General features: G+C 46.9%; 1 protein-coding gene across 11 annotated transcripts in view; it reads left to right on the top strand.

Annotated features, from left to right (window-relative positions):
* The window catches only part of LOC135217153 (chromodomain-helicase-DNA-binding protein Mi-2 homolog), a 272,789-nt gene that overhangs the window by 177,157 nt on the left and 84,616 nt on the right, over positions 1-11,016 (top strand). The window lies entirely within an intron of this gene.

The following is an 11,016-nucleotide window of genomic DNA, read 5'->3' as shown; positions in this document are numbered from 1 at the left end:
TAAACCAGACTGCTCCATATGTTTCGCCACCTGCTTTTGATTTGTCCCATAGCCCTTCGGTTTCTCCTAGTGATTCATTATCGGAAACTTCAGGAGGGGTTTTGGGTAATTTTATGCATAGTATGTACGCTCCTTTGTTCCCAGCAGGTAGGGGGGGAGCATCGCCATCTTTGTTCCAGGTGCCGGCTCCCGAAGCGCATAGGATGGAAGGTACGTGGGCAGCGCTAGGCCTACCAGGCGTACCAACCTTGGAGGGTTTGCTGTCGCATTATATGGCATCACGATTCCAGTAGGGTCCAGCAGCGCTGAATGTTCCTCATCCCCCCGGCTTGTAATTTATGAGAAATAATGCCGCGGCTATGCCATCAAATTCTATGTTTACGGCTATGCAGAACGTGGGGGGTAGTTTGGCGGCAAACGTGCGGATGTCAGCAGAAGCCGCACAGTCTCTCTACAAGATTGGTGACGTCACAACATACGTCACACACCGATATGGCAGACGCGATGACGTCACAGACTACTGCTTCTCAGTCTACTTCGCTGCACCCGGACTCAAATACGCTTCCTGACTCGGCAGTACACACTAATGAAGAAATTACAGGATATAGAGAAGAGAATGGCTAAGAAAGATAAAAAGAAAAGGCATGATTCGTCTTCTTCTTCGTCTTCTTCCTCTAGTTCGGCGTCATCGCTAAGTTCGATAACGTCACGGTGAGCACCAGTCAGGCGTTGGAGGATTGGGGATTTCGTGACTGATCCTCGGGCTAAGAGGAGAAGAGTGAATTCTTCTTCATCTTCAGACCAGGACTGTCATATCCCAGTCAGCAGGAAAGTCGGGAAGTCTGTGGCTGGTAAGCACAAAGCTAGCGGACGAAGCTGTTTGCAAGAGTCTGAACAAACGAGAGAGGCGACAGGCGATGGACTAGCGGCCGACGCGGAGTTGCCAGTACAGATTACAAAGACTACGATACCGCTGGCAAAATCAACGTTGGCGGCGAAAAGTGCAGCAAAGAATAGAATGCAGGTTACAGTTTTGCCCGTAAGGCCGTTTAAAATACGGACAAAGGATGATGAGACTCCTATTAAAAGAACGAAGAATAGAGAGTTGGCAACCTCGTCTGATACGTTGGTGGAAGGCGTTGTCCGTTGTCCGCCTAGATGAAAGATCGAGGCCGAATTTTCTGACTCTTGTTGGAAACGACAGCAATCCAGATAGAGACTAAGTTATCTCGGTTTCAAGGGAGCCTTAATCTTGGAGGTCTAGATGAGATTCTCGCTCTAGATCCGTGAGCAAAGAAAGAGTGAAGCGTTTTCGTTCCCCTGCTGACTATTCGGGATTGAGCCGGCAGCGGCCATCAGAGATCAAAGAGGCCGCGGCCGCGAAATTCCCGGCCGTTTGTCAGAGGATAGATAACATCCCCTGTGGCGGAGCACAGTATGTTAGAGCCGGAGGAAGGAGAGAACCAAGAGTGTTGACGTGGGCACATGCTCAGGGGATCAGGCTAATAAGATATCTAGACGATTGGCTGGTGATAGCGAAGTCCAGAGAGAAATTACTCAGGGACAGGGCGACCCTCCTGCAGTTTTGTCACAGTCTAGGTATTGTGATAAATCAGGAGAAGTCGCAGTTGGATCCAAGTCAACGTTTGGAGTATCTGGGAGTGGTTATAGACACGATAAAAGCCAAAGTATTCCCGACAGACCAGAGAATAGAGAAATGCAAACAAGTGGTGAATGCCTTTCTGGGAAAACAAACACAGCCAGCAAGGCAGTGGCAGGTAGTACTGGGAATCCTAACTTCCTTGGAGAAGCTAGTAGCACAAGGGAAGCTACACCTTCGATCTCTACAGTGGAGGATGAAGGAGGTTTGGTCACCAATAGTAGATCACCCATACGAGCAAATTCCCTTGTTGGCAGAAGTGAGGAAAGACTTGCTGTGGTGGGTGAACGACGACAATCTGACAGTGGGTGTCCCCCTTCAACAACCCTCCCGGGACCTCTTGCTGTTCTCAGATGCTTCACTAGAAGGCTGGGGAGCCCATATAGAGGAGTTGATGGTGTCAGCAAAATGGAGTTGCGAGGACAGAGAACTCCATATAAACGTGCTGGAGTTAAAAGCAGCGTTTCTAGCTCTACAGGAATTCAAGGAGAGAGTGAAGGGACATTCAGTGGTATTGATGTCAGACAACACCACAGTAGTAGCTTATATAAACAAACAAGGAGGCCTAGTTTCTCGGTAGTTACATGTGATGACAGTTCGACTTCATCAGTGGGCTGTAGAGAACCTAGTAGACATCAGGGCCAAATATATTCCGGGAAAAAGAAACATAGTGGCTGACAAGTTGAGCCGCAGGGATCAGATACTGGGAACGGAGTGGTCCTTGCACCAACAGGTAGTGGACAGGATGCTCATGTTGTGGGAAAGGCCGATCATAGACCTATCCGCAACCAGGTACAACAAAAAGTTGGAAGTGTATTATTCGGTAGTCCCAGACGTAGAGGCAGTAGCAGAAGATGCGCTACAACACCCTTGGGACAATCTGAACGTGTACCCATTTCCTCCATTTTCATTTTGTCTAATCCGTCAGGTTCTGAACAGGGTAATGCAGTCTCAGAACCTCAAAATGACCCTTGTAGCTCCTTTATGGCCGAAGGCAGAGTGGTTTCCAGACCTGCTGGAACTCCTGATAGACAAGCCGAGAGAGTTAACCCCCATGGAGCAACCTACTATATCAGCCACACATGGAGAGGTACCACCAGTCGGTGTGAAGTCCCTATCGCTTCACGGGTGGAGACTGTCAAGTATCTCCTCCGAGCGAGAGGGTTTTTGCAAAAAGTAGCAACTTAGATGGCAGGAAATATCAGAAAATCATCTGCGGCATACCAAGGAAAGTGGTCGGCATACTGTGATTGGTGTCGTAGAGGGAACTTGTCTCCACTCGGTACCACTATTCAGCAGTTAGCAGACTTTCTGTTATATCTCAGGACAGAAAGGCATAAGTCTGTATCTGCATTGAAGGGGTACAGGGATGCTCTAGCCTTAGTCTTACGTATGAAAGGGGTGGACATTTCATCTTCATGGGAGTTGGCCATGCTGATGAAGAGCTTTGAACAGTCATGTCCACCAAAGTAACTAAAAGCCCCAGATTAGGATCTGACCATGGTACTGAGTAGACTGACAAAACCCCCCTACGAACCACTAGGGCAGTCCACAGATAGGAGCCTGACCCTGAAGACAGTCTTCTTATTGGCCCTAGCTTCAACCAAAAGGGTGGGGGAGCTACATGGCCTGTCATATCTCATAAAGCACTCGAGAGGTTGGAAGTCAATGGTATTCGAGTTTGTTCCAGAATTCGTGGCCAAGACTCAAAACCCAGCAATAATGGACGGCAGATTCGACTACTTTTCCATACCTTCCTTGGTAGACTTTGTAGACAATATCAAAGATGAGATGCTTCTGTGCCCCGTCAGGGTACTAAGAGAGTACTTAAGAAGGACAAGGCACCTCAGGCCGGGGTGCCGGAGGTTGTTCGTAAGTACAGGACGGAACAAGAAGGAAGTGTCCAGGAATACAATATCGTTTTGGCTAGGGGAGACGATCAGGAATGCCTACATGACAGAAGACAGGGGGTAAAATAGCCAGGAGAGAGCTAGGGCTCATGACATCAGAGGCTTGAGTGCTTCTTTGGCATTTAAGAAGAACATGTCTGTGGAGAGAATTCTGAAAGCTGGTGTTTGGAAATGCCAAACAACTTCCACCTCATTTTATTTAAAAGACGTTTCCCATAGATCCTTGGACACTTTTTCCTTGGGTCCAGTGGTGGCGGCCCAACAAGTGGTATAGCTCATCCAGTACCCCTGGCGGGTCAGCTTGTGTCTAGTCTAAGATGAAGGTATGAAAGTACAATGAATGGGATGACTGGTCTTTTTTTCTTTACTACTTTCTTTCTACTCCTTTACCTACGGGCAGTATGAAGGAGAGTACCGTCATATGCTGGAACGGACTAGAAGCAGGTGAGGTGGTCAGCCATACTGTGAAGTTATCTTAGGTTATGGTATACTTTTCAGTAGCAACACACCCCTCTAGATAATAGAAGAGAGGGGTGATCCAGATACAAGGGACAAGAGTAGTTTGTGAGAAGGGAATGTTCTCTGTTCTCCCATAATGTGTAAACCATAGAATGGTATCAGCACCCAGAGAGGGAAACCAATAGATTCGCTTATATCTTTGGTTCTAGGTTCATTGTCCGTTCTCTTGGAATTCCGCTAATATTCGGAAATGGATAAGGTGCAAACTCCCAGTCAGTTAGAGAGACTTACCTCCCTCCAATAAATAAGTATCCTAATGTTAAGACCGAAGGTTTGTTCCGTATATGAACAAATACCAAATTTGTAACTAATTTGTATTTTTCATAACTAACAAACCTGAGGTCTTAACAGGTAAAGGCCCACCTCGAACCACCCCTTTAGCAGTCTAAACTGGGTTAGAAATATAACTGGTGGATCACAGGACGCCGAGGGCATTCTGGGTATACATGCCCCGTGACCTGGTATAGATGCCAATAGTCCCTGAATCTCACAAGTGTAATTTTAATTCTACCGGTTTCCAGCTTGGCGCTAGTAAAATCCTAATGTTAAGACCTTCCCCCCCCCCCCCCCCCAAAGGCATTAGTTATGAAAAACATACAAAAATTATTACCATGTTTGGTATTTTTAGCAGGCTGTATGTTTTTGGTGATAAAGTGTAGATCTTATAATGTCATGTGTGGTCATCTTAAGGTTTTGAAAGTCCATGAAATGAACTGGTACCAGAAGCACAGGTCCCAGTATAATAACTGGACTAGAAAATATTGGGATGTTTAGGAGTCAAGACAAAGGGGTTGCTTGGCATAAAGGCCTTCTCAAACAAGAATATTTGTAATACAGTGGTTCACCCCCCATATTTGTAGGGATGTGTATCAAACCCCCCCCCCCCCCCCCCCCCCCAGTTAGAATCGGCTAAGAGCTGGAATCCCCTATAAAAACGCTGAAAATGCCCTATTTCATTAGTTTAAACTAAAGAAAAAACCACTAAAGGTTTTTAAACCTGTTTTTTTAAGTTTTTATCACAAAAAGTGCATTTTGTGATAAAATTCCTAAAAAAAAAAAAAAAAAAAAAAAAAAAAAAATCTGGATATTTCTCATAGAAAAATACTGTAAATTTCCCATGAACAATGGGTAGATGTGATCTAGAGAGAAATCCACTCATCTGGAGAACGCGAATATGGGGGCCCACTGTAGTTCTTTTTGTTATAACTTTGTCACTATGTTAAATTGTATATTGATATAGGTTTAAAGGCTGCTGCAATTGCTCACAGTGCCTATGCCCCCTCTCCGCCTAAGTTAGGGCACAAGTATGAACCAAAGTTATGTACCTGTATGAACTGTCAATTTCACAATTGGAAAGGGTTATATATATATATTTCTGGGTTTGACCTGTGTCTGCCGGTGAAAAAGTACCTGTAGCTCACTTTTCTAAGTATAAATAGATCCTAAATATACCAGAGAAAAAAGCTAGCATGGAATGCTGAAGTTACTACCCTCAGTTCGAACACCCCAAGGGCGTCGGTATAAGCACTGGGGCGAGTGGAAGCCACTTCTCACAGGACTTCTGCCGATTAGAGGATTCCTTTCAAAGTCCCTCCCACGGCGAGAGCCGTTACAAAGGCTACCCCTTCCACCTTCCGCTCGCTACTACTACTTCTACCCACGCCTGGCATCTACATTCCTGTAATTAGCTCCTGTGTGTGTGCACATGTCTTCGCTGCTCCCTTGGTGCCTTATTTTGCCGAAGCTATGTCTGCTGTAGAGCTCCCTGCTTCTTCATCCAAGTTGAGTATTCCATTTTCTGTTTTCGTTATTCGTTTATTTATGATGCATTCCGTTATAGCCTTTTGGCCCCTTAATTTTCGCGAACTGGGGTGTCGCTATTTCATCCGCCAATTTGGGTGCATCATCAGACGCGTGCGTTATTTATCCTTAGTTATTCCTTTTTAATTATGTTTTCAATCACGGTTATTGTTACCGTTTTTCATATAATGTGCATTTATTCTCCAGCCGGTCTGGAATTCGGATTATGGTTCTTATTTATACGACGTAGGCCTAACATGCTCCTGACGTCATCTGGGGTACTTAATTTATGTTTGTTCATACACGAAACAAACCTTCGGTGTTAACATTAGGATTTACTAGCGCCAAGCTGGAAACCGGTAGAATTAAAATTACACTTGTGAGATCCAGGGACTAATGGCATCTATACCAGGTCACGGGGCATGTATACCCAGAATGCCCACGGCTACCTGTGACCCACCAGTTATTTTCCTACCGCCTTTAAGATAAGACGTGTTACTGTCTATCTGATTTAAAGCCGGTTTTTCAGTTTGCCCGTTCTTTATCCATTTCATTTTTTATTTTTCATTCCTTTTCTTTCTCCAAGTGTGATCAGTGTGTGGTAAGTGTATACGTGGTATGATGGAGAATTTTGCCTCAACATCGGGATCGTCTACCGTTTCGAAGAGGAGACAAAGGAAATGCCCAGGAGTCAGTGGCTTTCCATGTTCTAGGTTCCTAACTTCGGTGTCGACGGATCCTCATCCAACGTGTAGTAGGTGCAGGGAAAACGTATGTACGGTTACTAATCCGTGTTCTGTTTGTCGTGGTTGGTCGGTGGAACAGTGGAAGAAGTTCTATGGGAAAAGCTAATACAAAAGGAAGGGGGTGACGCCATCTTTGGATGACCAAACCTTACCGGCTTCTTTTGTATCGGCAATAAACCAGGCTGCTCCATATGTTTCTCCACCTGCTTTTGATTTGTCTCATACCCCTTCAGTTTCTCCTAGCGGTTCTGTATCGGAAACGTCAGGAGGGGCCTTGGGTAATCTTATGAATAATATGCACTCTCCTTTGTTCCCAGCAAGTAGAGGGGGAGATCCGCCATCTTTGTTCCAGGCTCCTGCTACTCAAGCGCCATAGGTTAGATGGTACGTAGTCAGCGCTAGGCCTACCAGGCGTACCAACCTTGGATGGTCTGCTTGCGCATTATATGACGTCACGGTTCCAGCAGGGTCCGGCAGCGCTGAATGTTCCTTCATCCCCAGGGCTTGCAATTTAATATGGGAATTAATGCCGCGGCTTCACCATCCCACTCAGTGTTTACAGCGATGCAGAACGTGGGAGGTAGTTTGGCAGCAAACGTGCGGTTGCCAGCAGAAACCTCTCAGTCTCTCCCTACGAGAGGGATGACGTCACAACATACGTCACACTCCGATAGGCATGGCAGTGATGACGTCACAGACCGATTCTCGGCCTTTTTCGCTGCACCCAGACGCTAATACGCCTTCTGACCCGTCAATGCAAACTGTAATGCAGAAATTACAGGATATAGAGAAGAGAATGAATAAGAGAGACAAAAAGAAAAAGTGTGATTCGCCTTCTTCGTCTTCTTCCTCTAGTTCGGCGTCATCGCTAAGTCCCGATAACGTCACGGCGAGCGCCAGTCAAGCGTTGGAGGAGGATTCGGGAGTTCTGGCGGATCCTCGGGCTAAGAGGAGAAGAATCAATTCTTCCTCATCTTCGGACCAAGACTGTCATTTCCAAGTCAGCAGGAAGGTCGGGAAGTCAGTGGCTATTAAGCACAAGGTTGGCAGACGAAGCCGTTCGCAAGAATCCGAACAAGCGAGAGAGGTGACGGCCGGCGGGCTAGCAGCCGAGGCGGAGTTGCCAGTTCGGATCGCAAAAACTGCGATACCTTTGGTAAAATCGACGTTGGCGGCGAAAGGTGCAGCAGAGGATGGAATGCAGGTCCCAGTTTCGCCAGTAAGAAGGCCGTTCAAAATACGTATGAAGGACGATAAGGCTCCTATTAAAAGTACGAAAAATAGAGAGTTGGCAACCTCGGCGGATACGTTCCTGGAAGGCAGTGTCCGTCTGGATAGAAGGTCGAGGCCGGGCTCGCCGACGCTTGAAAACGATGCCAATACTAATAGAGACGAACTTATCTCTGTCTTAAGGGAGCCTTCATCTTGGAGATCTAGACGAGATTCTCGCTCTAGATCCGTGAGCAGAGAAAGAGTGAGACGTTCTCGTTCCCCTGCTGACTATCCGGGATCGAGCAACAGCGGCCAGCAAAGATCAAAGAGACCGCGGCCGTAGGGGCAGGCGGCCGTGGAATTCCGGGCCGTCTGTCAGAAGATAGAGGCGAGACAACATCCCTTGTGACTGAGAATGGTACACTAGAGCCGGAGGAAGGAGAAAACCAAGAGTTTCTGGCCTCGTATGCAGAGGTGATTGATTTGATTCGTCAATTCAATACCTTTCGGAGAAGACAGAAACACCGGCCAGTATGCTTCCTCCTGGAATTGACATGCATTTGGACTAAAAGAGGGATACCAAGGTGTCGTATGAATTGCCTTGTTCGAGTCATGCGGAATCGGTCTTGCAACACGTAAACGCAAAGATTGCAGGGGGGATAATTCCTTAAGATCTAATAGATCATTTAAATTTATTCCCCCTCCAATGATAAAGCAAAGGAAATATTATACAACAACCGAAGGTCCCTTGCTGTCTAGACAAATGAACCCTAATGTTGTAAGGTTAAGACCTGGATTAACCTTGGATCAGGTTAAAATGGAGTGCCCTTCGATGACGTACCAAGAGGCTGCTACGTTAGAAGCAACAGCTTCTTCTGTCTTTCAGGCTGCTTCTTGGTTAGACCTTTGGTCAACAGCAGTGGCGAAGATTGCATCCTCGGAAGCAACAAGAAAAGTAGTGGATGAACCATTGTTCATTAGATTACTACAGTCAGGTTCCAAGGCGATTGCGTACCTGACAAACGTAAGTGCCAATGTTTGGGCAAATATCCTGCTAATGAGGAGAGATGCAGCGTTGGCTAGACTAAGCCGCAATGTGGATTTGGATTCCCTGTTAGCAATGAGGAATGGGGATATCTTGGAATCGCAACTGCTGTTGCCAGAGGTCATACTGGAAGAGGCGATAGATAGAAGAAGGATGGACCACTAACGATAGGTTGGTGCAACAGGCAGTTAGGAAAACGTAACTAACAGTCAAACTACTCCTTTGGAGGGAAGACAACAGCAGATGTCTCGAAAGAAGACAGTGAGACATAGCATCCCTAATAGTCACAAGACCCTCTTCCCCAAAGAGGATAACTCATCGGCCCTTTCACAATAGAAACAACAGAGGAATGGGGCAATAGGGGAAGAGGGAGAGGCTCAAGAAGATAGGATGGGCGCCTCCCATCACCTGGCCACACCAGTGGGGGGTTGCCTGGCAAATCACTGGAAGGTGTCGCAGGAACTAGGGGCAGAGCAGTGGGTGGTGGATGTTCTCAGGATCGGGTATTTGATCCCATTCGAGGTAACCCCGCCCCTGACAGATCAACCATTACCCCACGTCACTTATGCCCACAAATCTCAGAAGGCCACTATTCTGCAGGACGAAGTGAAGAAGATGATGGAAAAAGGAGCTGTGCAACAAGTATGCAGTCCGGCAAAAGGCTTCTACAGCAGGATTTTCCTGGTACCCAAAGCCAACGGGGAGTGGAGGACAGTAATAGACCTGTCAACGCTGAATCTGTTTATAAGGAAAACCAGTTTCAAGATGGAAACTCCGAAAACGGTTCTACAAGTAGTCAGAATCGGAGACTTTATGCTGACAGTCGATCTAAAGGACGCATACTTTCAGATACCTGTCCATCAGTCTTCAAGGAAATTTCTCCGCTTCAGTCTTGCAGGGAAAGCTTTCGAATTCAAGGTCCTGTGCTTCGGATTGACAACGTCTCCTCAAGTTTTTACAAGAGTGTTCACCCTCGTGTCGGCGTGGGCGCATGCTCAGGGGATGAGGCTAATAAGATATCTGGACGATTGGCTGGTGATAACAAAGTCCAGAGAGAAATTACTCAGGGACAGGGCGGCCCTCCTGCAGCTTTGTCACAGCCTAGGTATTGTGGTGAATCAGGAGAAGTCACAGTTGGATCCAAGTCAACGTTTTGGAATATCTGGAATGGTGATAGACACAACACAAGCCAAAGTATTCCGACAGACCAAAGAGTAGAGAAATGCAAACAATTGGTGAATGCCTTTCTGGGAAAACAGACACAGCCAGCAAGACAGTGGCAGGTGGTGCTGGGAATCCTAACCTCCCTGGAGAAGCTAGTACCACAAGGAAGGCTACACCTTCGGTCCCTACAATGGAGGATGAAGGAGTTTTGGTCACCAACAGTAGATCACCCGTACGAGCAAATTCCCTTGTCGGCAGAAGTGAGGAAAGACTTGCTGTGGTGGTGAACGACGACAATCTGACAGTGGGTGTCCCCCTTCAACAATCCTCCCCAGACCTCTTGCTGTTCTCGGATGCGTCACTAGAAGGCTGGGGAGCCCATATGGAGGAGTTGATGGTGTCAGAAAAATGGAGTTGCAAGGACAGAGAACTCCATATAAACGTGCTGGAGTTGAAAGCAGCTTTTCTGGCTCTACAGGAATTCAGGGAGAGAGTAAAGGGACACTCAGTGGTATTGATGTCAGACAACACCACAGTAGTAGCTTATATAAACAAGCAAGGAGGCCTAGTTTCTCGGCAGTTACATGTGATGACAGTTCAACTTCACCAGTGGGCTATAGAGAACCTGGTAGACATCAAGGCCAGGTATATTCCGGGAAAAAGAAAAACATAGTGGCCGACAAGTTGAGCCGCAGGGATCAGATTCTGGGAACGGAGTGGTCCCTACACCAACAGGTAGTGGACAGGATGCTCATGTTGTGGGAAGGACCGATCATAGACCTATTCGCAACCAGGTACAACAAAAAGTTGGAAGTGTATTGTTCAGTAGTCCCAGACGCAGAGGCAGTAGCAGAAGATGCGCTACAACACCCCTGGGACAATCTGGACGTGTACGCATTTCCTCCATTTTTGTCTCATCCGTCAGGTTCTGAACAGGGTAATGCGGTCTCAGAACCTCAA

This window comes from Macrobrachium nipponense, chromosome 19 (assembly GCF_015104395.2).
Source record: "Macrobrachium nipponense isolate FS-2020 chromosome 19, ASM1510439v2, whole genome shotgun sequence".
Classification (NCBI taxonomy): Eukaryota; Metazoa; Arthropoda; class Malacostraca; order Decapoda; family Palaemonidae; genus Macrobrachium; species Macrobrachium nipponense.
Note: the sequence above shows the minus strand (reverse complement) of the source record. Positions and strands in the feature narration are given on the sequence as shown.